The 25,420-nt window shown below is 44.5% G+C and overlaps 2 long non-coding RNA genes and 13 other non-coding genes across 15 annotated transcripts; all 15 read right to left on the bottom strand.

The window, feature by feature from the left end:
• Nucleotides 1-810: 810 nt before the first annotated feature.
• On the bottom strand, nt 811-2,290 carry LOC141797430 (uncharacterized). Its single transcript, XR_012599075.1, has 4 exons — nt 1,565-2,290; nt 1,300-1,380; nt 1,028-1,183; nt 811-871 (listed from the first exon to the last, which is right to left on the bottom strand). It is a non-coding gene; the product is annotated as an uncharacterized LOC141797430 (long non-coding RNA).
• Nucleotides 2,291-4,628: 2,338 nt separating this feature from the next.
• Nucleotides 4,629-4,701, bottom strand: trnaf-gaa (transfer RNA phenylalanine (anticodon GAA)). Its single transcript has one exon. It is a non-coding gene; the product is annotated as a tRNA-Phe (tRNA).
• Nucleotides 4,702-5,131: 430 nt separating this feature from the next.
• Nucleotides 5,132-5,204, bottom strand: trnaf-gaa (transfer RNA phenylalanine (anticodon GAA)). The gene has a single exon. It is a non-coding gene; the product is annotated as a tRNA-Phe (tRNA).
• A 430-nt stretch (nt 5,205-5,634) lies between these two features.
• trnaf-gaa (transfer RNA phenylalanine (anticodon GAA)) lies at nt 5,635-5,707 on the bottom strand. Its single transcript has one exon. It is a non-coding gene; the product is annotated as a tRNA-Phe (tRNA).
• A 430-nt stretch (nt 5,708-6,137) lies between these two features.
• On the bottom strand, nt 6,138-6,210 carry trnaf-gaa (transfer RNA phenylalanine (anticodon GAA)). The gene has a single exon. It is a non-coding gene; the product is annotated as a tRNA-Phe (tRNA).
• Nucleotides 6,211-6,641: 431 nt separating this feature from the next.
• On the bottom strand, nt 6,642-6,714 carry trnaf-gaa (transfer RNA phenylalanine (anticodon GAA)). Its single transcript has one exon. It is a non-coding gene; the product is annotated as a tRNA-Phe (tRNA).
• Nucleotides 6,715-8,650: 1,936 nt separating this feature from the next.
• trnaf-gaa (transfer RNA phenylalanine (anticodon GAA)) lies at nt 8,651-8,723 on the bottom strand. Its single transcript has one exon. It is a non-coding gene; the product is annotated as a tRNA-Phe (tRNA).
• A 430-nt stretch (nt 8,724-9,153) lies between these two features.
• On the bottom strand, nt 9,154-9,226 carry trnaf-gaa (transfer RNA phenylalanine (anticodon GAA)). Its single transcript has one exon. It is a non-coding gene; the product is annotated as a tRNA-Phe (tRNA).
• Nucleotides 9,227-9,656: 430 nt separating this feature from the next.
• trnaf-gaa (transfer RNA phenylalanine (anticodon GAA)) lies at nt 9,657-9,729 on the bottom strand. The gene has a single exon. It is a non-coding gene; the product is annotated as a tRNA-Phe (tRNA).
• Nucleotides 9,730-10,159: 430 nt separating this feature from the next.
• Nucleotides 10,160-10,232, bottom strand: trnaf-gaa (transfer RNA phenylalanine (anticodon GAA)). Its single transcript has one exon. It is a non-coding gene; the product is annotated as a tRNA-Phe (tRNA).
• Nucleotides 10,233-10,662: 430 nt separating this feature from the next.
• trnaf-gaa (transfer RNA phenylalanine (anticodon GAA)) lies at nt 10,663-10,735 on the bottom strand. Its single transcript has one exon. It is a non-coding gene; the product is annotated as a tRNA-Phe (tRNA).
• Nucleotides 10,736-11,166: 431 nt separating this feature from the next.
• trnaf-gaa (transfer RNA phenylalanine (anticodon GAA)) lies at nt 11,167-11,239 on the bottom strand. Its single transcript has one exon. It is a non-coding gene; the product is annotated as a tRNA-Phe (tRNA).
• A 2,946-nt stretch (nt 11,240-14,185) lies between these two features.
• On the bottom strand, nt 14,186-14,258 carry trnaf-gaa (transfer RNA phenylalanine (anticodon GAA)). The gene has a single exon. It is a non-coding gene; the product is annotated as a tRNA-Phe (tRNA).
• Nucleotides 14,259-15,189: 931 nt separating this feature from the next.
• Nucleotides 15,190-15,262, bottom strand: trnaf-gaa (transfer RNA phenylalanine (anticodon GAA)). The gene has a single exon. It is a non-coding gene; the product is annotated as a tRNA-Phe (tRNA).
• Nucleotides 15,263-22,808: 7,546 nt separating this feature from the next.
• LOC141797426 (uncharacterized) lies at nt 22,809-24,288 on the bottom strand. Its single transcript, XR_012599073.1, has 4 exons — nt 23,563-24,288; nt 23,298-23,378; nt 23,026-23,181; nt 22,809-22,869 (listed from the first exon to the last, which is right to left on the bottom strand). It is a non-coding gene; the product is annotated as an uncharacterized LOC141797426 (long non-coding RNA).
• Between the last annotated feature and the right edge of the window lie 1,132 nt (nt 24,289-25,420).

Below are 25,420 nucleotides of genomic sequence, written 5' to 3'. Positions count from 1 at the left end.
CTTGCTGCAGATCAGTGTCTCTGTAGCAAGGATGTAGTAGCTGTCAATGTCTAGCACCTTCCGGACTCTCCTGTGTAGACCTCCCCCAGCAAGTGGATGCCTTGTGCAGGTGGGGTTGGTACAAAACAACCGCACCTTCCACAGTCTATAGGGCATCCACAAGAAGAGTCGATGGGAGAAAAAACGATCAGGGGTGGGAACCTGGTGGTACAACAGGGCTGGTGGTGGAGGGTTGTACCAAAGCTGGAGGCAATCACGCAGCTCCAGCTTTCCGCTCGCCCCAACCTTAAAAAGAGCTGCAGACACCCACTTGTGATCCTGCACAGGAAGGGTCTCTGCCCACAAGAGTGGGAGCTCCACAGAGGATTGGGGCTGAGGGGGGTCCTGCTGTGATAAAATATAAGCATGGTTATAAACAGAAGCAACATTAACAGATGAAATGGTATGTGTTATGTTCAAGATTTAAAAAGCAGCTTACAGGGACCATCTCAGCCACATGCACTGGCACAGGGAGAACTGGGGCTGGTCTTCTCACAGCAGCAGGTGGTGGAGCTAGAAAAAAGTCAGACGGGGATGGGCACACAGGGGTATGAGGGCGAGGAGATGGGGAACGGCAGGGAGCTGGGGAATGGCGAGGAGACGAAGGGTTGTGGGAAGATGGAGATTGGGATGGGGATGTGGTGGCAGCAGCAGAGCCAGGGTTACTTTGTGTCTGTGTAGACATTTATAATCAGAATCACAAAACAACACACCAGGTTTTTGTGAGCTCTAAATCATAGTCTTTAATACTTACCCGAGAGGGTTTTTTCCTCTGAACATTGAGGTTTGGTTTTGGTGTATGTGTATGGGACCCAAACCTCGATCTTTCAAACTGAATAAAGTAACAGAGAAATATAGACAATAATTAAAACGCCTATTTCTAGGCGAAAAATACATGTTCATGGTCTTATGTAATCTGATAATCTGATAATTATGTAATCTGATAGTAACTCTACAGTTTGTAGCTTTATAAAGAAGTTATATTTACCATGGACAATACCAGTTTAGTCCTTTTCACAGGACTTGCCCCAGCTGATGGACCAGCTGTGGATTCAGTGGCTGTGGACCCAGTCAGTCCTGCTGTGGACTGACTGGATTGAGGCTGCTGTCCCCCAGATGAAGAAGCCCTGGCATGCTCCCTTGCCTGAAAAAAAGTACATCAGGAGTAAGTGCATTAGTGTGCATAATAACATAAGCAGTCAACATTCGGAGGAAATACTTTAACCCTTTCAGCGGAATGTTGAATTTAATAAGGGTTACCTTGTGAAAGCCACAAGAACAGCTCTGAGGTCCTTGGACAAGAGTAGCCTGTCCTCTCAACTGAAGAGGACACCTCTCTATCTGTAACCACAAAGTTCAACTTTACCAGCTGCAAGAATAGCACAATATAACTGTAAACTAACAAAAGAAATACTATTACATCTTTATTTACCACCGTTTGCTGAGCCAGTTGTGGATTAGAAAAAACTTAATATTAAAGTGGGTGTTTTTCTGACATGATGTGTGTGTTCTTTTAAAAGTTTACCATTTGATAATAGTGGTGCCACTTTTTCTGGCGGGGTGCAGGTCTGTTGCCCTCACTGGAAGGCCAAACACCAGTGTCTGCAAACTTTTGCAGGCGATGGTGCCAGTGGGCATCATCCATAGCCTTGTGTGACTTTCCAGACATCTAAAGTAAATAATAAAAATGAAAGGTTGAAAAACATACACTCATATGCTCATAGCCCATATACTAGCACTGGTACTATAAAACAATAAAACGAATCTTTTCCATTTGATTTAAGGAGTAGAAGGTTTTTCTCAACTCTAAAAAGGAACATTTAATCCAACACAAATTGCAGCCTAGTTCTGATGACGTTATTCATAAACTGTGAACCCTTCTATTCACCCCTGGAGGCCAAGGAGGAGGCTTACAGGAGCGGGGACCCAGACCTGTTCAAGTAGGCCAGGAACAAAGTGACAAGGGAGATCAGCCCTTAGAAGTCTAGAAAGGCCTGTGAGATGTCATGAGCTACAGGAGACCTTCCCCCCACCCTGCAGGTAACAAAAAAAAGTCCAGTCCCAAAGAAACCCGCCATCAAAGGACTCAACGACTACAGGCCCTGATGTCTGTGGCCATGAACCCCTTTGAGAGACCGGTGTTGGGCCACCTGAAGGACATCACAGGCCTCCTGCTGGACCCCCTGCAGTTTGTCTACATTTCAAACAGGTCCATGGAGGATGCAGTCTTCTGTCAGTGGATCACCAACTTCCTGACTGTCAGGAGATAGCAGATGAGCTCATATGACCCCACCCACCCACCCACACACACACCCACGCACACACACCCACGCACAAACACCCACGCACAAACACCCACACACACACACACACACACACACACACACACACACACACACACACACACACACACACACACACACAACCACCCCCACCACTCTGAAAAGTGCTTGTACACATATTATTTACACTTATTTGTTTATACTGTTGATCTTATATTGTTTATATTGTTTATTTAGTTAATTGAGTTTATTCTTGTTCTATTTAAGGCCTTCACAAGAGAGCACAGCTCACCAAGTTAAATTCCTCGTGTTTTCAAGCAATACAGCTGGTTCTGATTTTTAATCCTACAGTTTATCATACATTCAAATTGACACACCTCGAGATACAAGTTAACTGAAGAATAACACAGTCTTAGAATTAAATATAGTAAAAATAAATAAAAAAGTAAAGGCAATACTGCCCCTCGTACACGTTGCATACAGTAGAAATCCCATCTCAAGTATAATTGAGTTAAATATACCTGTGCAGCTCATGCCACGACTGAACGTATAACATGCTGGTCACAAGCTAGCGAGACACTCGGTAGCACAACCTTTACCGGCGTTGTGAATAAATAAATGAATGAATGAATGAATGAATGAATGGATAACTTGTGACTTAAAAGTACAACACTAAACGAATAACATACCATAAACGTTATATCAGGCTTTGCACTAACAGCGTCTTTGCGCCTTTTTGTCCGCGCAAAATAAAACGAATATACTTATCTAATAAATTGTGACTGAAAAGTGCGCCGTACGGGCACACATGTATGTAATTATGACATACATTACACTTTCTGACCATTTTATATCTTGCTGCGTCTTTTTTTCTGCCATCGACAGCTTTTCAAGTGTTAATGTACTTGTTTATCCTACTAGCGCTAGTATACGCGCGCGAGTATAAAAGTACTAAACTTCACTCAACAACAACATATCCCGCATTGTACACAAAAAGAGAACTTAGCTCTTACATTTCTATCAACAAATGAACAAGAGTTTAGAAATTAGTGGAGCATCAACATACCTTGAACGCTCTCCGCCGCTACTTTTCGCCGTTCTGTCGGAGCGCACTTGGTCTTTGACAGATATAGCTCCCGCCCCCCGCTCGCTCCGATTAGCCGGCTAGGAAAGATGGAGAGCGAGCCGTAATTGGTCGACGCGTCGAAAGATGGTTTTCGCTCCGTGATTGGTCGGCGAAAGATGGATACGGCCCGTTGATTGGTTGTAGAAAGATGGATTTGCTCTTGTGATTGGCAGACGAAAGATGGATCTGGCGCTGTGATTGGAGTCGAAGATACAGTCGAGCGGCTGTCGGGTACCGCGATTTCGGCTCCTTCTGTGAGCACAGATACCTGTGAGATACCTCATGGACATGTGTGCCTCCTTTCACACTGTGATAGTTGAAAGAGGACAAGCTTGGTGAGGTTGAAAAAGATTTCACAAGGGAGGATTGCAATAGACTTTGGACTGAATACAATACCCATGGTGGAAACATTGTCTTCAAGCAAAGCCAAAAGTTCATACAAGGGGCCCTTCAATGACCATGGGACCCTGAAATGGACTTGTCAGTACCAAGAACAGAAAACTCTTTCTGACATCATGGGCAACCAAAAATGGACTTCAATGTGCCTTGCCTCAGGAGAGTCTGGCTAAAATTTGGACTCAAAGTGCCTACCTTTTTTTCAAGCTTCAAAGGTTTTCTGATCACTTGGCACACTGAGCTAACACAGGGAAACACAAATGTGTGCAGGCATGGCTTGTCTGCCGAAACCCGGGATTGAACAAGGGACCTTTAGATCTTCAGTCTAACGCTCTCCCAAATGAGCTATTTCGGCTCTTTCTGTGAGCACAGATACATGTGAAATACCTCATGGACATGTGTGCCTCCTTTCACACTGTGATAGTTGAAAGAGGACAAGCTTGGTGAGGTTGAAAAAGATTTCACAAGGGAGGATTGCAATAGACTTTGGACTGAATACAATACCCATGATGGAAACATTGTCTTCAAGCAAAGCCCAAAGTTCATACAAGGCCCTTTCAATGACCATAAGACCCTGAAATAGACTGGTAGGAACCAAGAACACAAAATGCTTTCTGACATCATGGGCAACCAAAAATGGACTTCAATGTGCCTGGCCTAAGGAGAGTCTGGCTAAAAATTGGACTCAAAGTGCCTACCTTTATTTCAAGCTTCAAAGGTTTTCTGATCACTTGGCACACTGAGCTAACACAGGGAAACACAAATGTGTGCAGGCATGGCTTGTCTGCCGAAACCCGGGATTGAACAAGGGACCTTTAGATCTTCAGTCTAACGCTCTCCCAACTGAGCTATTTCGGCTCCTTCTGTGAGCACAGATACCTGTGAGATACCTCATGGACATGTGTGCCTCCTTTCACACTGTGATAGTTGAAAGAGGACAAGCTTGGTGAGGTTGAAAAAGATTTCACAAGGGAGGATTGCAATAGACTTTGGACTGAATACAATACCCATGGTGGAAACATTGTCTTCAAGCAAAGCCAAAAGTTCATACAAGGGGCCCTTCAATGACCATGGGACCCTGAAATGGACTGGTCAGTACCAAGAACAGAAAACTCTTTCTGACATCATGGGCCACCAAAAATGGACTTCAATGTGCCTGGCCTCAGGAGAGTCTGGCTGATAGTTGGACTCAAAGTGCCTAACTTTTTTTTCGAGCTTTAAAGGTTTTCTGATCACTTGGCACACTGAGATGACCCAGGGTAACACACATGTGCAGGCATGGCTTGTCTGCCGAAACCCGGGATTGAACCAGGGACCTCTAGATCTTCAGTCTAACGCTCTCCCAAATGAGCTATTTCGGCTCTTTCTGTGAGCACAGATACATGTGAAATACCTCATGGACATGTGTGCCTCCTTTCACACTGTGATAGTTGAAAGAGGACAAGCTTGGTGAGGTTGAAAAAGATTTCACAAGGGAGGATTGCAATAGACTTTGGACTGAATACAATACCCATGATGGAAACATTGTCTTCAAGCAAAGCCCAAAGTTCATACAAGGCCCTTTCAATGACCATAAGACCCTGAAATAGACTGGTAGGAACCAAGAACACAAAATGCTTTCTGACATCATGGGCAACCAAAAATGGACTTCAATGTGCCTGGCCTAAGGAGAGTCTGGCTAAAAATTGGACTCAAAGTGCCTACCTTTATTTCAAGCTTCAAAGGTTTTCTGATCACTTGGCACACTGAGCTAACACAGGGAAACACAAATGTGTGCAGGCATGGCTTGCCTGCCGAAACCCGGGATTGAACAAGGGACCTTTAGATCTTCAGTCTAACGCTCTCCCAACTGAGCTATTTCGGCTCCTTCTGTGAGCACAGATACATGTGAAATACCTCATGGACATGTGTGCCTCCTTTCACACTGTGATAGTTGAAAGAGGACAAGCTTGGTGAGGTTGAAAAAGATTTCACAGGGGAGGATTGCAATAGACTTTGGACTGAATACAATACCCATGATGGAAACATTGTCTTCAAGCAAAGCCCAAAGTTCATACAAGGCCCTTTCAATGACCATAAGACCCTGAAATAGACTGGTAGGAACCAAGAACACAAAATGCTTTCTGACATCATGGGCAACCAAAAATGGACTTCAATGTGCCTGGTCTAAGGAGAGTCTGGCTAAAAATTGGACTCAAAGTGCCTACCTTTTTTTCAAGCTTCAAAGGTTTTCTGACCACTTGGCACACTGAGCTAACACAGGGAAACACAAATGTGTGCAGGCATGGCTTGTCTGCCGAAACCCGGGATTGAACCAGGGACCTTTAGATCTTCAGTCTAACGCTCTCCCAACTGAGCTATTTCGGCTCCTTCTGTGAGCACAGATACCTGTGAGATACCTCATGGACATGTGTGCCTCCTTTCACACTGTGATAGTTGAAAGAGGACAAGCTTGGTGAGGTTGAAAAAGATTTCACAAGGGAGGATTGCAATAGACTTTGGACTGAATACAATACCCATGGTGGAAACATTGTCTTCAAGCAAAGCCAAAAGTTCATACAAGGGGCCCTTCAATGACCATGGGACCCTGAAATGGACTGGTCAGTACCAAGAACAGAAAACTCTTTCTGACATCATGGGCAACCAAAAATGGACTTCAATGTGCCTTGCCTCAGGAGAGTCTGGCCAAAAATTGGACTCAAAGTGCCTACCTTTTTTTCAAGCTTTAAAGGTTTTCTGATCACTTGGCACACTGAGCTTACACAGGGAAACACAAATGTGTGCAGGCATGGCTTGTCTGCCGAAACCCGGGATTGAACCAGGGACCTTTAGATCTTCAGTCTAACGCTCTCCCAACTGAGCTATTTCGGCTCCTTCTGTGAGCACAGATACATGTGAAATACCTCATGGACATGTGTGCCTCCTTTCACACTGTGATAGTTGAAAGAGGACAAGCTTGGTGAGGTTGAAAAAGATTTCACAAGGGAGGATTGCAATAGACTTTGGACTGAATACAATACCCATGGTGGAAACATTGCCTTCAAGCAAAGCCAAAAGTTCATACAAGGCCCTTTCAATGACCATAAGACCCTGAAATAGACTGGTAGGAACCAAGAACACAAAATGCTTTCTGACATCATGGGCAACCAAAAATGGACTTCAATGTGCCTGGCCTCAGGTGAGTCTGGCTGATAGTTGGACTCAAAATGCTAACTTCTTTTCGAGCTTTAAAGGTTTTCTGATCACTTGGCACACTGAAATGACCCAGGGTAACACACATGTGCAGGCATGGCTTGTCTGCCAAAACCCGGCATTGAACCAGGGACCTTTAGATCTTCAGTCTCACGCTCTCCCAACTTAGCTATTTCGGCTCTTTCTGTGAGCAGAGATACATGTGAAATACCTCATGGACATGTGTGCCTCCTTTCACACCGTGATAGTTGAAAGAGGACAAGCTTGGTGAGGTTGAAAAAGATTTCACAGGGGAGGATTGCAATAGACTTTGGACTGAAAACAATACCCATGATGGAAACATTGTCTTCAAGCAAAGCCCAAAGTTCATACAAGGCCCTTTCAATGACCATAAGACCCTGAAATAGACTGGTAGGAACCAAGAACACAAAATGCTTTCTGACATCATGGGCAACCAAAAATGGACTTCAATGTGCCTGGTCTAAGGAGAGTCTGGCTAAAAATTGGACTCAAAGTGCCTACCTTTTTTTCAAGCTTCAAAGGTTTTCTGATCACTTGGCACACTGAGCTAACACAAGGAAACACAAATGTGTGCAGGCATGGCTTGCCTGCCAAAACCCAGGATTGAACCAGGGACCTTTAGATCTTCAGTCTCACGCTCTACCAACTTAGCTATTTCGGCTCCTTCTGTGAGCACAGATACATGTGAAATACCTCATGGACATGTGTGCCTCCTTTCACACTGTGATAGTTGAAAGAGGACAAGCTTGGTGAGGTTGAAAAAGATTTCACAAGGGAGGATTGCAATAGACTTTGGACTGAATACAATACCCATGATGGAAACATTGTCTTCAAGCAAAGCCCAAAGTTCATACAAGGCCCTTTCAATGACCATAAGACCCTGAAATAGACTGGTCAGTACCAAGAACAGAAAACTCTTTCTGACATCATGGGCAACCAAAAATGGACTTCAATGTGCCTTGCCTCAGGAGAGTCTGGCTAAAAATTGGACTCAAAGTGCCTACCTTTTTTTCAAGCTTCAAAGGTTTTCTGATCACTTGGCACACTGAGCTAACACAGGGAAACACAAATGTGTGCAGGCATGGCTTGTCTGCCGAAACCCGGGATTGAACAAGGGACCTTTAGATCTTCAGTCTAACGCTCTCCCAAATGAGCTATTTCGGCTCTTTCTGTGAGCACAGATACATGTGAAATACCTCATGGACATGTGTGCCTCCTTTCACACTGTGATAGTTGAAAGAGGACAAGCTTGGTGAGGTTGAAAAAGATTTCACAAGGGAGGATTGCAATAGACTTTGGACTGAATACAATACCCATGATGGAAACATTGTCTTCAAGCAAAGCCCAAAGTTCATACAAGGCCCTTTCAATGACCATAAGACCCTGAAATAGACTGGTAGGAACCAAGAACACAAAATGCTTTCTGACATCATGGGCAACCAAAAATGGACTTCAATGTGCCTGGTCTAAGGAGAGTCTGGCTAAAAATTGGACTCAAAGTGCCTACCTTTATTTCAAGCTTCAAAGGTTTTCTGATCACTTGGCACACTGAGCTAACACAGGGAAACACAAATGTGTGCAGGCATGGCTTGCCTGCCGAAACCCGGGATTGAACAAGGGACCTTTAGATCTTCAGTCTAACGCTCTCCCAACTGAGCTATTTCGGCTCCTTCTGTGAGCACAGATACATGTGAAATACCTCATGGACATGTGTGCCTCCTTTCACACTGTGATAGTTGAAAGAGGACAAGCTTGGTGAGGTTGAAAAAGATTTCACAGGGGAGGATTGCAATAGACTTTGGACTGAATACAATACCCATGATGGAAACATTGTCTTCAAGCAAAGCCCAAAGTTCATACAAGGCCCTTTCAATGACCATAAGACCCTGAAATAGACTGGTAGGAACCAAGAACACAAAATGCTTTCTGACATCATGGGCAACCAAAAATGGACTTCAATGTGCCTGGTCTAAGGAGAGTCTGGCTAAAAATTGGACTCAAAGTGCCTACCTTTTTTTCAAGCTTCAAAGGTTTTCTGACCACTTGGCACACTGAGCTAACACAGGGAAACACAAATGTGTGCAGGCATGGCTTGTCTGCCGAAACCCGGGATTGAACCAGGGACCTTTAGATCTTCAGTCTAACGCTCTCCCAACTGAGCTATTTCGGCTCCTTCTGTGAGCACAGATACCTGTGAGATACCTCATGGACATGTGTGCCTCCTTTCACACTGTGATAGTTGAAAGAGGACAAGCTTGGTGAGGTTGAAAAAGATTTCACAAGGGAGGATTGCAATAGACTTTGGACTGAATACAATACCCATGGTGGAAACATTGTCTTCAAGCAAAGCCAAAAGTTCATACAAGGGGCCCTTCAATGACCATGGGACCCTGAAATGGACTGGTCAGTACCAAGAACAGAAAACTCTTTCTGACATCATGGGCAACCAAAAATGGACTTCAATGTGCCTGGCCTCAGGAGAGTCTGGCTGATAGTTGGACTCAAAGTGCCTAACTTTTTTTTCGAGCTTTAAAGGTTTTCTGATCACTTGGCACACTGAGATGACCCAGGGTAACACACATGTGCAGGCATGGCTTGTCTGCCGAAACCCGGGATTGAACCAGGGACCTTTAGATCTTCAGTCTAACGCTCTCCCAAATGAGCTATTTCGGCTCTTTCTGTGAGCACAGATACATGTGAAATACCTCATGGACATGTGTGCCTCCTTTCACACTGTGATAGTTGAAAGAGGACAAGCTTGGTGAGGTTGAAAAAGATTTCACAAGGGAGGATTGCAATAGACTTTGGACTGAATACAATACCCATGATGGAAACATTGTCTTCAAGCAAAGCCCAAAGTTCATACAAGGCCCTTTCAATGACCATAAGACCCTGAAATAGACTGGTAGGAACCAAGAACACAAAATGCTTTCTGACATCATGGGCAACCAAAAATGGACTTCAATGTGCCTGGCCTAAGGAGAGTCTGGCTAAAAATTGGACTCAAAGTGCCTACCTTTATTTCAAGCTTCAAAGGTTTTCTGATCACTTGGCACACTGAGCTAACACAGGGAAACACAAATGTGTGCAGGCATGGCTTGCCTGCCGAAACCCGGGATTGAACAAGGGACCTTTAGATCTTCAGTCTAACGCTCTCCCAACTGAGCTATTTCGGCTCCTTCTGTGAGCACAGATACATGTGAAATACCTCATGGACATGTGTGCCTCCTTTCACACTGTGATAGTTGAAAGAGGACAAGCTTGGTGAGGTTGAAAAAGATTTCACAGGGGAGGATTGCAATAGACTTTGGACTGAATACAATACCCATGATGGAAACATTGTCTTCAAGCAAAGCCCAAAGTTCATACAAGGCCCTTTCAATGACCATAAGACCCTGAAATAGACTGGTAGGAACCAAGAACACAAAATGCTTTCTGACATCATGGGCAACCAAAAATGGACTTCAATGTGCCTGGTCTAAGGAGAGTCTGGCTAAAAATTGGACTCAAAGTGCCTACCTTTTTTTCAAGCTTCAAAGGTTTTCTGACCACTTGGCACACTGAGCTAACACAGGGAAACACAAATGTGTGCAGGCATGGCTTGTCTGCCGAAACCCGGGATTGAACCAGGGACCTTTAGATCTTCAGTCTAACGCTCTCCCAACTGAGCTATTTCGGCTCCTTCTGTGAGCACAGATACCTGTGAGATACCTCATGGACATGTGTGCCTCCTTTCACACTGTGATAGTTGAAAGAGGACAAGCTTGGTGAGGTTGAAAAAGATTTCACAAGGGAGGATTGCAATAGACTTTGGACTGAATACAATACCCATGGTGGAAACATTGTCTTCAAGCAAAGCCAAAAGTTCATACAAGGGGCCCTTCAATGACCATGGGACCCTGAAATGGACTGGTCAGTACCAAGAACAGAAAACTCTTTCTGACATCATGGGCAACCAAAAATGGACTTCAATGTGCCTTGCCTCAGGAGAGTCTGGCCAAAAATTGGACTCAAAGTGCCTACCTTTTTTTCAAGCTTTAAAGGTTTTCTGATCACTTGGCACACTGAGCTTACACAGGGAAACACAAATGTGTGCAGGCATGGCTTGTCTGCCGAAACCCGGGATTGAACCAGGGACCTTTAGATCTTCAGTCTAACGCTCTCCCAACTGAGCTATTTCGGCTCCTTCTGTGAGCACAGATACATGTGAAATACCTCATGGACATGTGTGCCTCCTTTCACACTGTGATAGTTGAAAGAGGACAAGCTTGGTGAGGTTGAAAAAGATTTCACAAGGGAGGATTGCAATAGACTTTGGACTGAATACAATACCCATGGTGGAAACATTGCCTTCAAGCAAAGCCAAAAGTTCATACAAGGCCCTTTCAATGACCATAAGACCCTGAAATAGACTGGTAGGAACCAAGAACACAAAATGCTTTCTGACATCATGGGCAACCAAAAATGGACTTCAATGTGCCTGGCCTCAGGTGAGTCTGGCTGATAGTTGGACTCAAAGTGCCTACCTTTTTTTCAAGCTTTAAAGGTTTTCTGATCACTTGGCACACTGAAATGACCCAGGGTAACACACATGTGCAGGCATGGCTTGTCTGCCAAAACCCGGGATTGAACCAGGGACCTTTAGATCTTCAGTCTCACGCTCTCCCAAATGAGCTATTTCGGCTCTTTCTGTGAGCAGAGATACATGTGAAATACCTCATGGACATGTGTGCCTCCTTTCACACCGTGATAGTTGAAAGAGGACAAGCTTGGTGAGGTTGAAAAAGATTTCACAGGGGAGGATTGCAATAGACTTTGGACTGAAAACAATACCCATGATGGAAACATTGTCTTCAAGCAAAGCCCAAAGTTCATACAAGGCCGTTTCAATGACCATAAGACCCTGAAATAGACTGGTAGGAACCAAGAACACAAAATGCTTTCTGACATCATGGGCAACCAAAAATGGACTTCAATGTGCCTGGTCTAAGGAGAGTCTGGCTAAAAATTGGACTCAAAGTGCCTACCTTTTTTTCAAGCTTCAAAGGTTTTCTGATCACTTGGCACACTGAGCTAACACAAGGAAACACAAATGTGTGCAGGCATGGCTTGCCTGCCAAAACCCAGGATTGAACCAGGGACCTTTAGATCTTCAGTCTCACGCTCTCCCAACTTAGCTATTTCGGCTCCTTCTGTGAGCACAGATACATGTGAAATACCTCATGGACATGTGTGCCTCCTTTCACACTGTGATAGTTGAAAGAGGACAAGCTTGGTGAGGTTGAAAAAGATTTCACAAGGGAGGACTGCAATAGACTTTGGACTGAATACAATACCCATGGTGGAAACATTGCCTTCAAGCAAAGCCAAAAGTTCATACAAGGGGCCCTTCAATGACCATGGGACCCTGAAATGGACTGGTCAGTACCAAGAACAGAAAACTCTTTCTGACATCATGGGCAACCAAAAATGGACTTCAATGTGCCTTGCCTCAGGAGAGTCTGGCTAAAAATTGGACTCAAAGTGCCTACCTTTTTTTCAAGCTTCAAAGGTTTTCTGATCACTTGGCACACTGAGCTAACACAGGGAAACACAAATGTGTGCAGGCATGGCTTGTCTGCCGAAACCCGGGATTGAACAAGGGACCTTTAGATCTTCAGTCTAACGCTCTCCCAAATGAGCTATTTCGGCTCTTTCTGTGAGCACAGATACATGTGAAATACCTCATGGACATGTGTGCCTCCTTTCACACTGTGATAGTTGAAAGAGGACAAGCTTGGTGAGGTTGAAAAAGATTTCACAAGGGAGGATTGCAATAGACTTTGGACTGAATACAATACCCATGATGGAAACATTGTCTTCAAGCAAAGCCCAAAGTTCATACAAGGCCCTTTCAATGACCATAAGACCCTGAAATAGACTGGTAGGAACCAAGAACACAAAATGCTTTCTGACATCATGGGCAACCAAAAATGGACTTCAATGTGCCTGGCCTAAGGAGAGTCTGGCTTAAAATTGGACTCAAAGTGCCTACCTTTTTTTCAAGCTTCAAAGGTTTTCTGATCACTTGGCACACTGAGCTAACACAGGGAAACACAAATGTGTGCAGGCATGGCTTGTCTGCCAAATTCCGGGATTGAACCAGGGACCTTTAGATCTTCAGTCTAACGTTCTCCCAACTGAGCTATTTCGGCTCCTTCTGTGAGCACAGATACCTGTGAGATACCTCATGGACATGTGTGCCTCCTTTCACACTGTGATAGTTGAAAGAGGACAAGCTTGGTGAGGTTGAAAAAGATTGCACAAGTGAGGATTGCAATAGACTTTGGACTGAATACAATACCCATGGTGGAAACATTGCCTTCAAGCAAAGCCAAAAGTTCATACAAGGGGCCCTTCAATGACCATGGGACCCTGAAATGGACTGGTCAGTACCAAGAACAGAAAACTCTTTCTGACATCATGGGCAACCAAAAATGGACTTCAATGTGCCTGGCCTAAGGAGAGTCTGGCTAAATATTGGACTCAAAGTGCCTACCTTTTTTTCAAGCTTCAAAGGTTTTCTGATCACTTGGCACACAGAGCTAACACAGGGAAACACAAATGTGTGCAGGCATGGCTGGTCTGCTGAAACCCGGGATTGAACCAGGGACCTTTAGATCTTCAGTCTCACGCTCTCCCAACTGAGCTATTTCGGCTCCTTCTGTGAGCACAGATACATGTGAAATACCTCATGGACATGTGTGCCTCCTTTCTCACTGTGATAGTTGAAAGAGGACAAGCTTGGTGAGGTTGAAAAAGATTTCACAAGGGAGGATTGCAATAGACTTTGGACTGAATACAATACCCATGGTGGAAACATTGTCTTCAAGCAAAGCCAAAAGTTCATACAAGGGGCCCTTCAATGACCATGGGACCCTGAAATGGACTGGTCAGTACCAAGAACAGAAAACTCTTTCTGACATCATGGGCAACCAAAAATGGACTTCAATGTGCCTTGCCTCAGGAGAGTCTGGCTAAAAATTGGACTCAAAGTGCCTACCTTTTTTTCAAGCTTTAAAGGTTTTCTGATCACTTGGCACACTGAGCTTACACAGGGAAACACAAATGTGTGCAGGCATGGCTTGTCTGCCGAAACCCGGGATTGAACCAGGGACCTTTAGATCTTCAGTCTAACGCTCTCCCAACTGAGCTATTTCGGCTCCTTCTGTGAGCACAGATACATGTGAAATACCTCATGGACATGTGTGCCTCCTTTCACACTGTGATAGTTGAAAGAGGACAAGCTTGGTGAGGTTGAAAAAGATTTCACAAGGGAGGATTGCAATAGACTTTGGACTGAATACAATACCCATGGTGGAAACATTGCCTTCAAGCAAAGCCAAAAGTTCATACAAGGCCCTTTCAATGACCATAAGACCCTGAAATAGACTGGTAGGAACCAAGAACACAAAATGCTTTCTGACATCATGGGCAACCAAAAATGGACTTCAATGTGCCTGGCCTCAGGTGAGTCTGGCTGATAGTTGGACTCAAAGTGCCTAACTTCTTTTCGAGCTTTAAAGGTTTTCTGATCACTTGGCACACTGAAATGACCCAGGGTAACACACATGTGCAGGCATGGCTTGTCTGCCAAAACCCGGGATTGAACCAGGGACCTTTAGATCTTCAGTCTCACGCTCTCCCAAATGAGCTATTTCGGCTCTTTCTGTGAGCAGAGATACATGTGAAATACCTCATGGACATGTGTGCCTCCTTTCACACTGTGATAGTTGAAAGAGGACAAGCTTGGTGAGGTTGAAAAAGATTTCACAAGGGAGGATTGCAATAGACTTTGGACTGAAAACAATACCCATGATGGAAACATTGCCTTCAAGCAAAACCCAAAGTTCATACAAGGCCCTTTCAATGACCATAAGACCCTGAAATAGACTGGTAGGAACCAAGAACACAAAATGCTTTCTGACATCATGGGCAACCAAAAATGGACTTCAATGTGTCTGGTCTAAGGAGAGTCTGGCTAAAAATTGGACTCAAAGTGCCTACCTTTTTTTCGAGCTTCAAAGGTTTTCTGATCACTTGGCACACTGAGCTAACACAAGGAAACACAAATGTGTGCAGGCATGGCTTGCCTGCCAAAACCCAGGATTGAACCAGGGACCTTTAGATCTTCAGTCTAAAGCTCTCCCAACTGAGCTATTTCGGCTCCTTCTGTGAGCACAGATACCTGTGAGATACCTCATGGACATGTGTGCCTCCTTTCACGCTGTGATAGTTGAAAGAGGACAGGCTTGGTGAGGTTGAAAAAGATTTCACAAGGGAGGATTGCAATAGACTTTGGACTGAATACAATACCCATGGTGGAAACATTGCCTTCAAGCAAAGCCAAAAGTTCATACAAGGGGCCCTTCAATGACCATGGGACCCTGAAATGGACTGGTCAGTACCAAGAACAGAAAACTCTTTCTGACATCATGGGCAACCAAAAATGGACTTCAATGTGCCTTGCCTCAGGAGAGTCTGGCTAAAAATTGGACTCAAAGTGCCTACCTTTTTTTCAAGCTTCGCAGGTTTTCTGATCATTTGGCACACTGAGCTAACACAGGGAAACACAAATGTGTGCAGGCATGGCTTGTCTGCCGAAACCCGGGATTGAACCAGGGACCTTTAGATCTTCAGTCTAACGCTCTCCCAACTGAGCTAAAGCTGGGGAACATTTGTCCGTATAGTGGGGGGAAGAAGGGGAGAAAGGGGGAAGAAAAAGGAAGAAAAAAATGGAGAAAAAAGGGACAGATCAGGGTTCGAATCCAACCATGGGCAAAACGGAATTTTGTTGATTGTGTTCTCTAAAGTTCATTTACCCTCCCTCAAACATTAAATGTCCGATCCCATCCTTTTATGCATGAAAATGTCCTGGAATTAGTGCAAAAATTGGCAATTTTTATTGTAGAGCAAGTTTTGCATTTAATGCATTCAGTAATTAAATTATAGTACATTATGGCAGTATTTATGGCACTTTACACAATAGATGATGTGTTATATGTGGATGTATTGTAGAAGTTCTTTGAAGGATGTAGTCAGTGATTAAAGGTTGTAATTCATAGTAAGTGATAGAAACGTTTGTGTGTGTGTGTACCTTTCCCTTGGAATTTTAATTCACTGCACATTTTTCTACACAGGCACGCGCACACACACACACACACACAAACACATACATACCACACAAATACCATAAACACAGGAGGAAACAAATAAGCAGTTTACTTCATCCATCCATCCATTTTCTTAACTGCTTATCCTGTCCAGGGTCCCGGGTGGCTGGAGCCTATCCCAGCTGTCACTGGGCGAGAGGCAGGGTACAACCTGGACTGGTCGCCAGCCAACCGCAGGGCTGACCAGTTTACTTCACAAACCTTCAAAAACTTCTTCAAAAGTCTGTATTTTTCAGTTTGGATTCTTCAGAATTGAAATTCAATAAACCTGTGGACTCTCTTTGCTGACTTTGATTCTTCATTTGATTCAACAATTTTTAATGATTAGACTTAAACTGGAGAAGTTTTAAGTCTACCAGCCAGATATGGCGGGTCCTTGGCCTTTAAGACTAGCTCCAACTTCAGCCTCCAGAAAAGACATGACAGTATGATTACTGAAGTTGTATTTCTTTGCACGGTGTTACACAAGGCCCTTTTCTTTGCCACAACTAAGAAACTGGGATGATATGCTGACACATTAATGTAATAAATGACACCGTAAGACTGTGTTGGAGGTTTTGGAACATTTTTCTTTTAAATCAAATCAGATTACTGAGAATAAATAAAAGGAAACATGAAAAGAAAGCGGGAAAATTTCAGAAAATGTTCTTCAAAAGGCACACAAATGACAAATAACTCAAAAACAACAAAGAAAAGTGAAATCCAAACAGAAACAACAAAGACACAAATTATAAAAATGGTCCCTCAAAGTGCTAGAACTCTGCACTTTTATTTTTAAGGGTGGGTTTTGACAGTGATGTGGTTTTTCTTACAACTTGAAACTGTTGAGGTCATGAGACTGTAAGAACTTGATTTAACTTTCACACAAAACACAGAGAACAAATCCGATAATTAAAACATTGCAAGGTAGAAATGATTGAACAGAACAAACAAATATCAATAATTTACAGTGTAAATGTACTCTAAAATAACGAACTAACATTCTTTGATTTTCAAACAAACAAAATTTACATCTTTAACTATTTACAAGCCACCTATAACTACACAACTATTTACAAAAACTTAATGTTTAAGCTTTTCTCAAAAGCTGCCCTCTGCATCGCCTCAAGCCATTCGTCTTTCGATAAAGTTTCTGCTTTCGGGCAATAAATTGTACCTTTATACTGACTGTGGCCAGTTTCTGCAGTACGAAAGGCACCACACTTCTTACAAACATTTGATGTTGCAGTGCGTGTGTATTTTCTCTTTTGAGAGGATTGATGAGGGGCGTCAGTTAAGGGGGTGGATGTCCCAGGAACAGGGCAGGGAGCGAACAGTGGCACAACAGGTTGAAGCTGGGCGGAGGGAAACAGCTGCCGTTGTGCAGCTATGGGCCTTGGTTGGATGGGCCTGGGCTGTGGTTCTGGGCCTTGCTGGACTGAGGTGGCTGGAGGCTGGGTAAAGGCAGCCAGAGGATGGAGGGAAGGGGCTAGAGCCTGGACAGTAGTGGCTGAAGGCTGAACAATGGTGGCTGAAGGCTGGACTGTGGTGGCTGAAGGCTGGACTGTGGTGGCTGAAGGCTGGACTGTGGTGGCTGAAGGCTGGACGGTGGTGGCTGGAGCCCGCCTGATTTTGCTTCTGGCCTGCCCAGCTGTATTAGGTGGCATCACATATGCATGCAGCTGATGGGGATGGTGATGCTGAATGGGAAACAGGGGCTGTGGTCTGGCAGGCAGTAAAGGTACTGCTGCCAGTGGCCGTGCTTCAGGCAGCTGCACATCTTTCAAAAGGACCTCAACCTCTTGACCTTTCATCCGTTTATTAAACCACTGAGTCAGGGTGGTCTGGTTTACTTCAACGGGTTGAAGAGTGGTCTGCTCCATCACTACTCCGTTGCAGAGCAGCAGTTGCCTGATCCTCCTGTAGTCCTGCAGAATAAGGGACCATCTTGACAGGCTTTTCTCCTCCTTCTTTTTTGGGCTCCTATGGATGTTACAAAGCCTGACAAAAATGGTCTCAATAAGCCTGCAGCAGTCTGGCCACTGTGCAGGGGAGCCTTTTGAGCCAAGGACACACCTCTTTGTGCTCTCCACTCCAGGGGTGAAATCAGACCGCTGTTTGGAGTGTCTGAAGCGCCCAGTCAACAGCCTGTCCTGGTGTCGAGCTGCATACACCACTCGCTGCTTATCAAAATCGGTGAGATTTTGCCACAGACTGACAATGGTGTGGGCCTGCTGATTGGTCAGAGTGAGACCTGTTTGATGACGGAGCTCCACCAGGTACTCAGCTAGAGCATCCACTCTGTCCATGCCAGGGAGGCTGTTTGCATCCACAGCTTGGAAAGGAGCAGGTGGCTGTGGAGGCGCTGGAAGGGAGACGGAGGCGAAAGGTAGAGTTGGTACTGGGGGGTTCAGTTCTGGCAGGAGGGGGGGTGTTAATGGAGGATGAACAGGAGCTGGAGAAGGGGCAGAGGGCAAAAGAGGGACTGGAGCTGGAGAAGAGACAGGAGCAGGAGAGGGGACGTGAGCTGGTGGAGAGAGGTGTGCTTGAGGAGCAGCTGGAGGAGAGACAGCAGCTGGAGGAGGGACAGCAGCTGGAGGAGAGACAGCAGCTGGAGGAGGGACAGCAGCTGGAGGAGAGACAGCAGCTGGAGGAGGGACAGCAGCTGGAGGAGGGACAGCAGCTGGAGGAGGGACCACAGCTGGAGGAGGGACCACAGCTGGAGGAAGGACATGAGCTGGTGGAGGGACAGGAGCTGGTGGAGAGACAAGAGCTGGAGGATTGAGTTCTGCTGGTGGCTGGGAGAGTGCTTCAGGGGGCACGCTGCTTGTCATCCAAGAAGTGCTGGGGGTAGAAGAGATACTGGATGGCTGAACCTCTTCGCAGTTCACTAGATCTGCCACAGTAGCTTCTTCTCCCAAATCCTCAATAAATCCTTCATCCTCTGCTCCTTGCTCTTCCACATCCAGGTCCTCCAGCTGCTCGGAGGTCTCCAAACAACTGCTCTGCATGTTTTGCAGAGGCTCGTCGTTTTGCTTCAGCAAATACTGCACACCAATCAGCTCCCCTGAGAAAGTATTGAAAGAAAAACCGGAAAGTTAACATAAGACCAACATGCACACACACACACACATATATAAACACAAACACAAGATATTTTAATGCAGTTATCACAAAACTCTCACCTGTGTATTTAGCAGGTGGCACAAAGGTAGGAACCAGTTTCCTGCCAAACACTTGCTCATACTGGCTGTTGACGCAATGAACCAACTCTCCTGTATAACTGTGCAGCGGAGATGGTTCGGTTGCAACAGCAGCAGCAGCACGGTTCTGGTTCCAGCGATGCAAACCCTCCACGAGGTAGATCTGAAAGTTCACAGCGTTGGCGCTGTTCCCTAAAGGAAAGACAAGAAAAAAGCCGCAATATGAGATTTTATTGTTGAGCTAAGTTTTATATGCAGTCTCCCTAGTGATCAAAAATTAAACTTTTAAATGGGAGGAGAGAGTTGACAATGCAGTTTGATACAAGAACAAACAACAAATCGTCAAAGCTCAGTATATTATTTTTTTGCTATAGTGTTGCAAGTATGATGTGTGCGCATTTAATGACCAAGAGTACTAAGAGGCCTTTCATCAATTCATTGTGTTATTCAGGCCAGTGACCAGGAGATGGCACCAATGAAAATGTGACAAATGACAAAATACCATTGAGGGCGTGCAAATCATCGCTGTAATAATTTGTATGATTAGTAACATAATTTTATTAAGATAGGAACATTAACTCATAAACACTATAAAACATGAACACAAACCTGGAATGAATCGTGCCAGGTGGCAATGGAAGGATTCCAGGGATGTGGAGCCCCTTGCACAGCGGTAGGTTTTGAGCTGGACACCTCCCTTCATGATGGTTCCAGTCTCAGTGTAAAGTGACACACCTGGGGGGTCCTGAATGCATGCCACATGCCGCTTCTGGGTTCTCCAGATGTGCTGCATCCTTTCGCTGTTAAAAAGGGGAACACCGAGTGCATCCTTGCCTTTGTCACTCATGAGCTCCCAGAGAAGCTGATCAAGGAGGAGAATTGTTTTTGCTTCTCCTCTGGTCCTCCTCCTACAGTGCAAGGCCAGCTCTTCCTTGGTTATGTGACGGTCCAGCTCCCTCTCAGAAAGTGCAGGCCAGTTCTGCTGCTTGAGCTGCTCCTTCTTGGCCCTTCGCAGCAGAGCCACATCCTCTGCATCCCACTCAAAAATGCATGCTGACATGCGGGCCATAAAAGTGGGATATAGCTGATGGGCGTCTGTGGTACAGCCTACAGCCAGCCGTCGCATGAAGTGCCAGATATCCAGGCGGACAGTGAGATCTGGCCACCCACTGAAGCGCATCTTCAGTTTTGTTTCCCCGACTTCTTTGCAGCAGCCACAGTCCACATACAGAGCAATGGGGGGAACCACACCTGCCTTCTGATACCTCTGTACCAAGCCTGCAGCCATCTGATCCAATCCAGGACCTTCATTTGCAGTCAGGACACTGATGAGGACCTGGCCTACCTCATTCCCGACTGATGTCAGCCATTGTGCTGTGCCTTTAGCAGGCCCTGACAGCTTCTTAGTGATCTGAAAATAAAAATAAATATGTAGACAGAGTTATTAGGATATTGTATAGGTACAGAATTATCTGAATCATGTATAATTTCATGATCTGAATCATGGACAATTTCTAAACATGTTAAAGGATGTAATGAATCATATGTGCTGAAAACGTGTTATTCTAGTCTAAAGGAGGAAGAGTAAAAAACTGTTTGAAAAAAAACCTCAACTTCAATTAAGAATGCAGTTATCCAGAGATCAGTTCAAACCTTTTTGGTCGAGTCCAATTTCAAAATGGATCCATAAGTGCTTGTTATATGAGCGTTGATATCCTCAAGCCTGTTGAGGATATCGTGGCTGTAAACAGTCAGGATCCATTTGAAGCTGGGGATAACTTCTGGCTGTGGAGGCTCCTGGAACTTGGGCGGCAACAGGCTAGGGTTTGACTGAAAGGCGATGCACTCAGAGGTGTATCTCCCAACACGCTGTAGCCACTCCTAAAATCACATTAACAAGAAGATACACCTTAACTGATACCCAAGTGGGAAAAATTCTAAAGAAACTAAAACACAGTGATGCTTTTTAAGTGACAGTGATGTTTCTTAAAAGCAGAAGAGTCAGCAGGTCTTTTGGACAAGTATAACTGAGAAATGGTATCGCTTTAATGGGGATAAAGGGATAAATGATAATATTTCATATTTTGCTGGTACATATCTAGAATCAAGAGTAAATAAACAAGTGTTAAGGTATATTTATCAGTCCAGCAGAGCAATGGCTGAGAGGCAGAGCTGAGTGTTTAAAGTGAATTAGCCACTGTAGAGAAAGAGGTCGGTGTATGTGTTTGTGTGGCATTATAGTCCATGGTTTATATTGCTCTTGTGAAATTTACAATTTACCTCGCTGTGGTTTTCCTTCAGCTGGCTGACAATGCGTGCAGGACCATTCCCAAGGGTTCTTTCTCGCAAGAGTCGAATGACACGTATGTCACAGGCATACCTACAAAAGAGTATTCAAATATATTACTTAAAAGAAAAAAAGGAGGAGGAACAATTCAGTGTATTGTATAACTTACTTGCGAGTAAGGATAACCCTGAACTCTGATCGGTGAGCCAGGTCCAGTTGCTGGAGGATGTTCTGTCCAGTAAACACATAGCTACTTCTGCACTTGCTGCAGATCAGTGTCTCTGTAGCAAGGATGTAGTAGCTGTCAATGTCTAGCACCTTCCGGACTCTCCTGTGTAGACCTCCCCCAGCAAGTGGATGCCTTGTGCAGGTGGGGTTGGTACAAAACAACCGCACCTTCCACAGTCTATAGGGCATCCACAAGAAGAGTCGATGGGAGAAAAAACGATCAGGGGTGGGAACCTGGTGGTACAACAGGGCTGGTGGTGGAGGGTTGTACCAAAGCTGGAGGCAATCACGCAGCTCCAGCTTTCCGCTCGCCCCAACCTTAAAAAGAGCTGCAGACACCCACTTGTGATCCTGCACAGGAAGGGTCTCTGCCCACAAGAGTGGGAGCTCCACAGAGGATTGGGGCTGAGGGGGGTCCTGCTGTGATAAAATATAAGCATGGTTATAAACAGAAGCAACATTAACAGATGAAATGGTATGTGTTATGTTCAAGATTTAAAAAGCAGCTTACAGGGACCATCTCAGCCACATGCACTGGCACAGGGAGAACTGGGGCTGGTCTTCTCACAGCAGCAGGTGGTGGAGCTAGAAAAAAGTCAGACGGGGATGGGCACACAGGGGTATGAGGGCGAGGAGATGGGGAACGGCAGGGAGCTGGGGAATGGCGAGGAGACGAAGGGTTGTGGGAAGATGGAGATTGGGATGGGGATGTGGTGGCAGCAGCAGAGCCAGGGTTACTTTGTGTCTGTGTAGACATTTATAATCAGAATCACAAAACAACACACCAGGTTTTTGTGAGCTCTAAATCATAGTCTTTAATACTTACCCGAGAGGGTTTTTTCCTCTGAACATTGAGGTTTGGTTTTGGTGTATGTGTATGGGACCCAAACCTCGATCTTTCAAACTGAATAAAGTAACAGAGAAATATAGACAATAATTAAAACGCCTATTTCTAGGCGAAAAATACATGTTCATGGTCTTATGTAATCTGATAATCTGATAATTATGTAATCTGATAGTAACTCTACAGTTTGTAGCTTTATAAAGAAGTTATATTTACCATGGACAATACCAGTTTAGTCCTTTTCACAGGACTTGCCCCAGCTGATGGACCAGCTGTGGATTCAGTGGCTGTGGACCCAGTCAGTCCTGCTGTGGACTGACTGGATTGAGGCTGCTGTCCCCCAGATGAAGAAGCCCTGGCATGCTCCCTTGCCTGAAAAAAAGTACATCAGGAGTAAGTGCATTAGTGTGCATAATAACATAAGCAGTCAACATTCGGAGGAAATACTTTAACCCTTTCAGCGGAATGTTGAATTTAATAAGGGTTACCTTGTGAAAGCCACAAGAACAGCTCTGAGGTCCTTGGACAAGAGTAGCCTGTCCTCTCAACTGAAGAGGACACCTCTCTATCTGTAACCACAAAGTTCAACTTTACCAGCTGCAAGAATAGCACAATATAACTGTAAACTAACAAAAGAAATACTATTACATCTTTATTTACCACCGTTTGCTGAGCCAGTTGTGGATTAGAAAAAACTTAATATTAAAGTGGGTGTTTTTCTGACATGATGTGTGTGTTCTTTTAAAAGTTTACCATTTGATAATAGTGGTGCCACTTTTTCTGGCGGGGTGCAGGTCTGTTGCCCTCACTGGAAGGCCAAACACCAGTGTCTGCAAACTTTTGCAGGCGATGGTGCCAGTGGGCATCATCCATAGCCTTGTGTGACTTTCCAGACATCTAAAGTAAATAATAAAAATGAAAGGTTGAAAAACATACACTCATATGCTCATAGCCCATATACTAGCACTGGTACTATAAAACAATAAAACGAATCTTTTCCATTTGATTTAAGGAGTAGAAGGTTTTTCTCAACTCTAAAAAGGAACATTTAATCCAACACAAATTGCAGCCTAGTTCTGATGACGTTATTCATAAACTGTGAACCCTTCTATTCACCCCTGGAGGCCAAGGAGGAGGCTTACAGGAGCGGGGACCCAGACCTGTTCAAGTAGGCCAGGAACAAAGTGACAAGGGAGATCAGCCCTTAGAAGTCTAGAAAGGCCTGTGAGATGTCATGAGCTACAGGAGACCTTCCCCCCACCCTGCAGGTAACAAAAAAAAGTCCAGTCCCAAAGAAACCCGCCATCAAAGGACTCAACGACTACAGGCCCTGATGTCTGTGGCCATGAACCCCTTTGAGAGACCGGTGTTGGGCCACCTGAAGGACATCACAGGCCTCCTGCTGGACCCCCTGCAGTTTGTCTACATTTCAAACAGGTCCATGGAGGATGCAGTCTTCTGTCAGTGGATCACCAACTTCCTGACTGTCAGGAGATAGCAGATGAGCTCATATGACCCCACCCACCCACCCACACACACACCCACGCACACACACCCACGCACAAACACCCACGCACAAACACCCACACACACACACACACACACACACACACACACACACACACACACACACACACACACACACACACACAACCACCCCCACCACTCTGAAAAGTGCTTGTACACATATTATTTACACTTATTTGTTTATACTGTTGATCTTATATTGTTTATATTGTTTATTTAGTTAATTGAGTTTATTCTTGTTCTATTTAAGGCCTTCACAAGAGAGCACAGCTCACCAAGTTAAATTCCTCGTGTTTTCAAGCAATACAGCTGGTTCTGATTTTTAATCCTACAGTTTATCATACATTCAAATTGACACACCTCGAGATACAAGTTAACTGAAGAATAACACAGTCTTAGAATTAAATATAGTAAAAATAAATAAAAAAGTAAAGGCAATACTGCCCCTCGTACACGTTGCATACAGTAGAAATCCCATCTCAAGTATAATTGAGTTAAATATACCTGTGCAGCTCATGCCACGACTGAACGTATAACATGCTGGTCACAAGCTAGCGAGACACTCGGTAGCACAACCTTTACCGGCGTTGTGAATAAATAAATGAATGAATGAATGAATGAATGAATGGATAACTTGTGACTTAAAAGTACAACACTAAACGAATAACATACCATAAACGTTATATCAGGCTTTGCACTAACAGCGTCTTTGCGCCTTTTTGTCCGCGCAAAATAAAACGAATATACTTATCTAATAAATTGTGACTGAAAAGTGCGCCGTACGGGCACACATGTATGTAATTATGACATACATTACACTTTCTGACCATTTTATATCTTGCTGCGTCTTTTTTTCTGCCATCGACAGCTTTTCAAGTGTTAATGTACTTGTTTATCCTACTAGCGCTAGTATACGCGCGCGAGTATAAAAGTACTAAACTTCACTCAACAACAACATATCCCGCATTGTACACAAAAAGAGAACTTAGCTCTTACATTTCTATCAACAAATGAACAAGAGTTTAGAAATTAGTGGAGCATCAACATACCTTGAACGCTCTCCGCCGCTACTTTTCGCCGTTCT

The sequence above is a fragment of the Halichoeres trimaculatus genome, unplaced genomic scaffold (genome assembly GCF_033239565.1).
Source record: "Halichoeres trimaculatus isolate MK-OKI-2021-1 unplaced genomic scaffold, fHalTri1.1 fHalTri1_scaffold_9, whole genome shotgun sequence".
NCBI lineage: Eukaryota > Metazoa > Chordata > Actinopteri > Labriformes > Labridae > Halichoeres > Halichoeres trimaculatus.
Note: the sequence above shows the minus strand (reverse complement) of the source record. Positions and strands in the feature narration are given on the sequence as shown.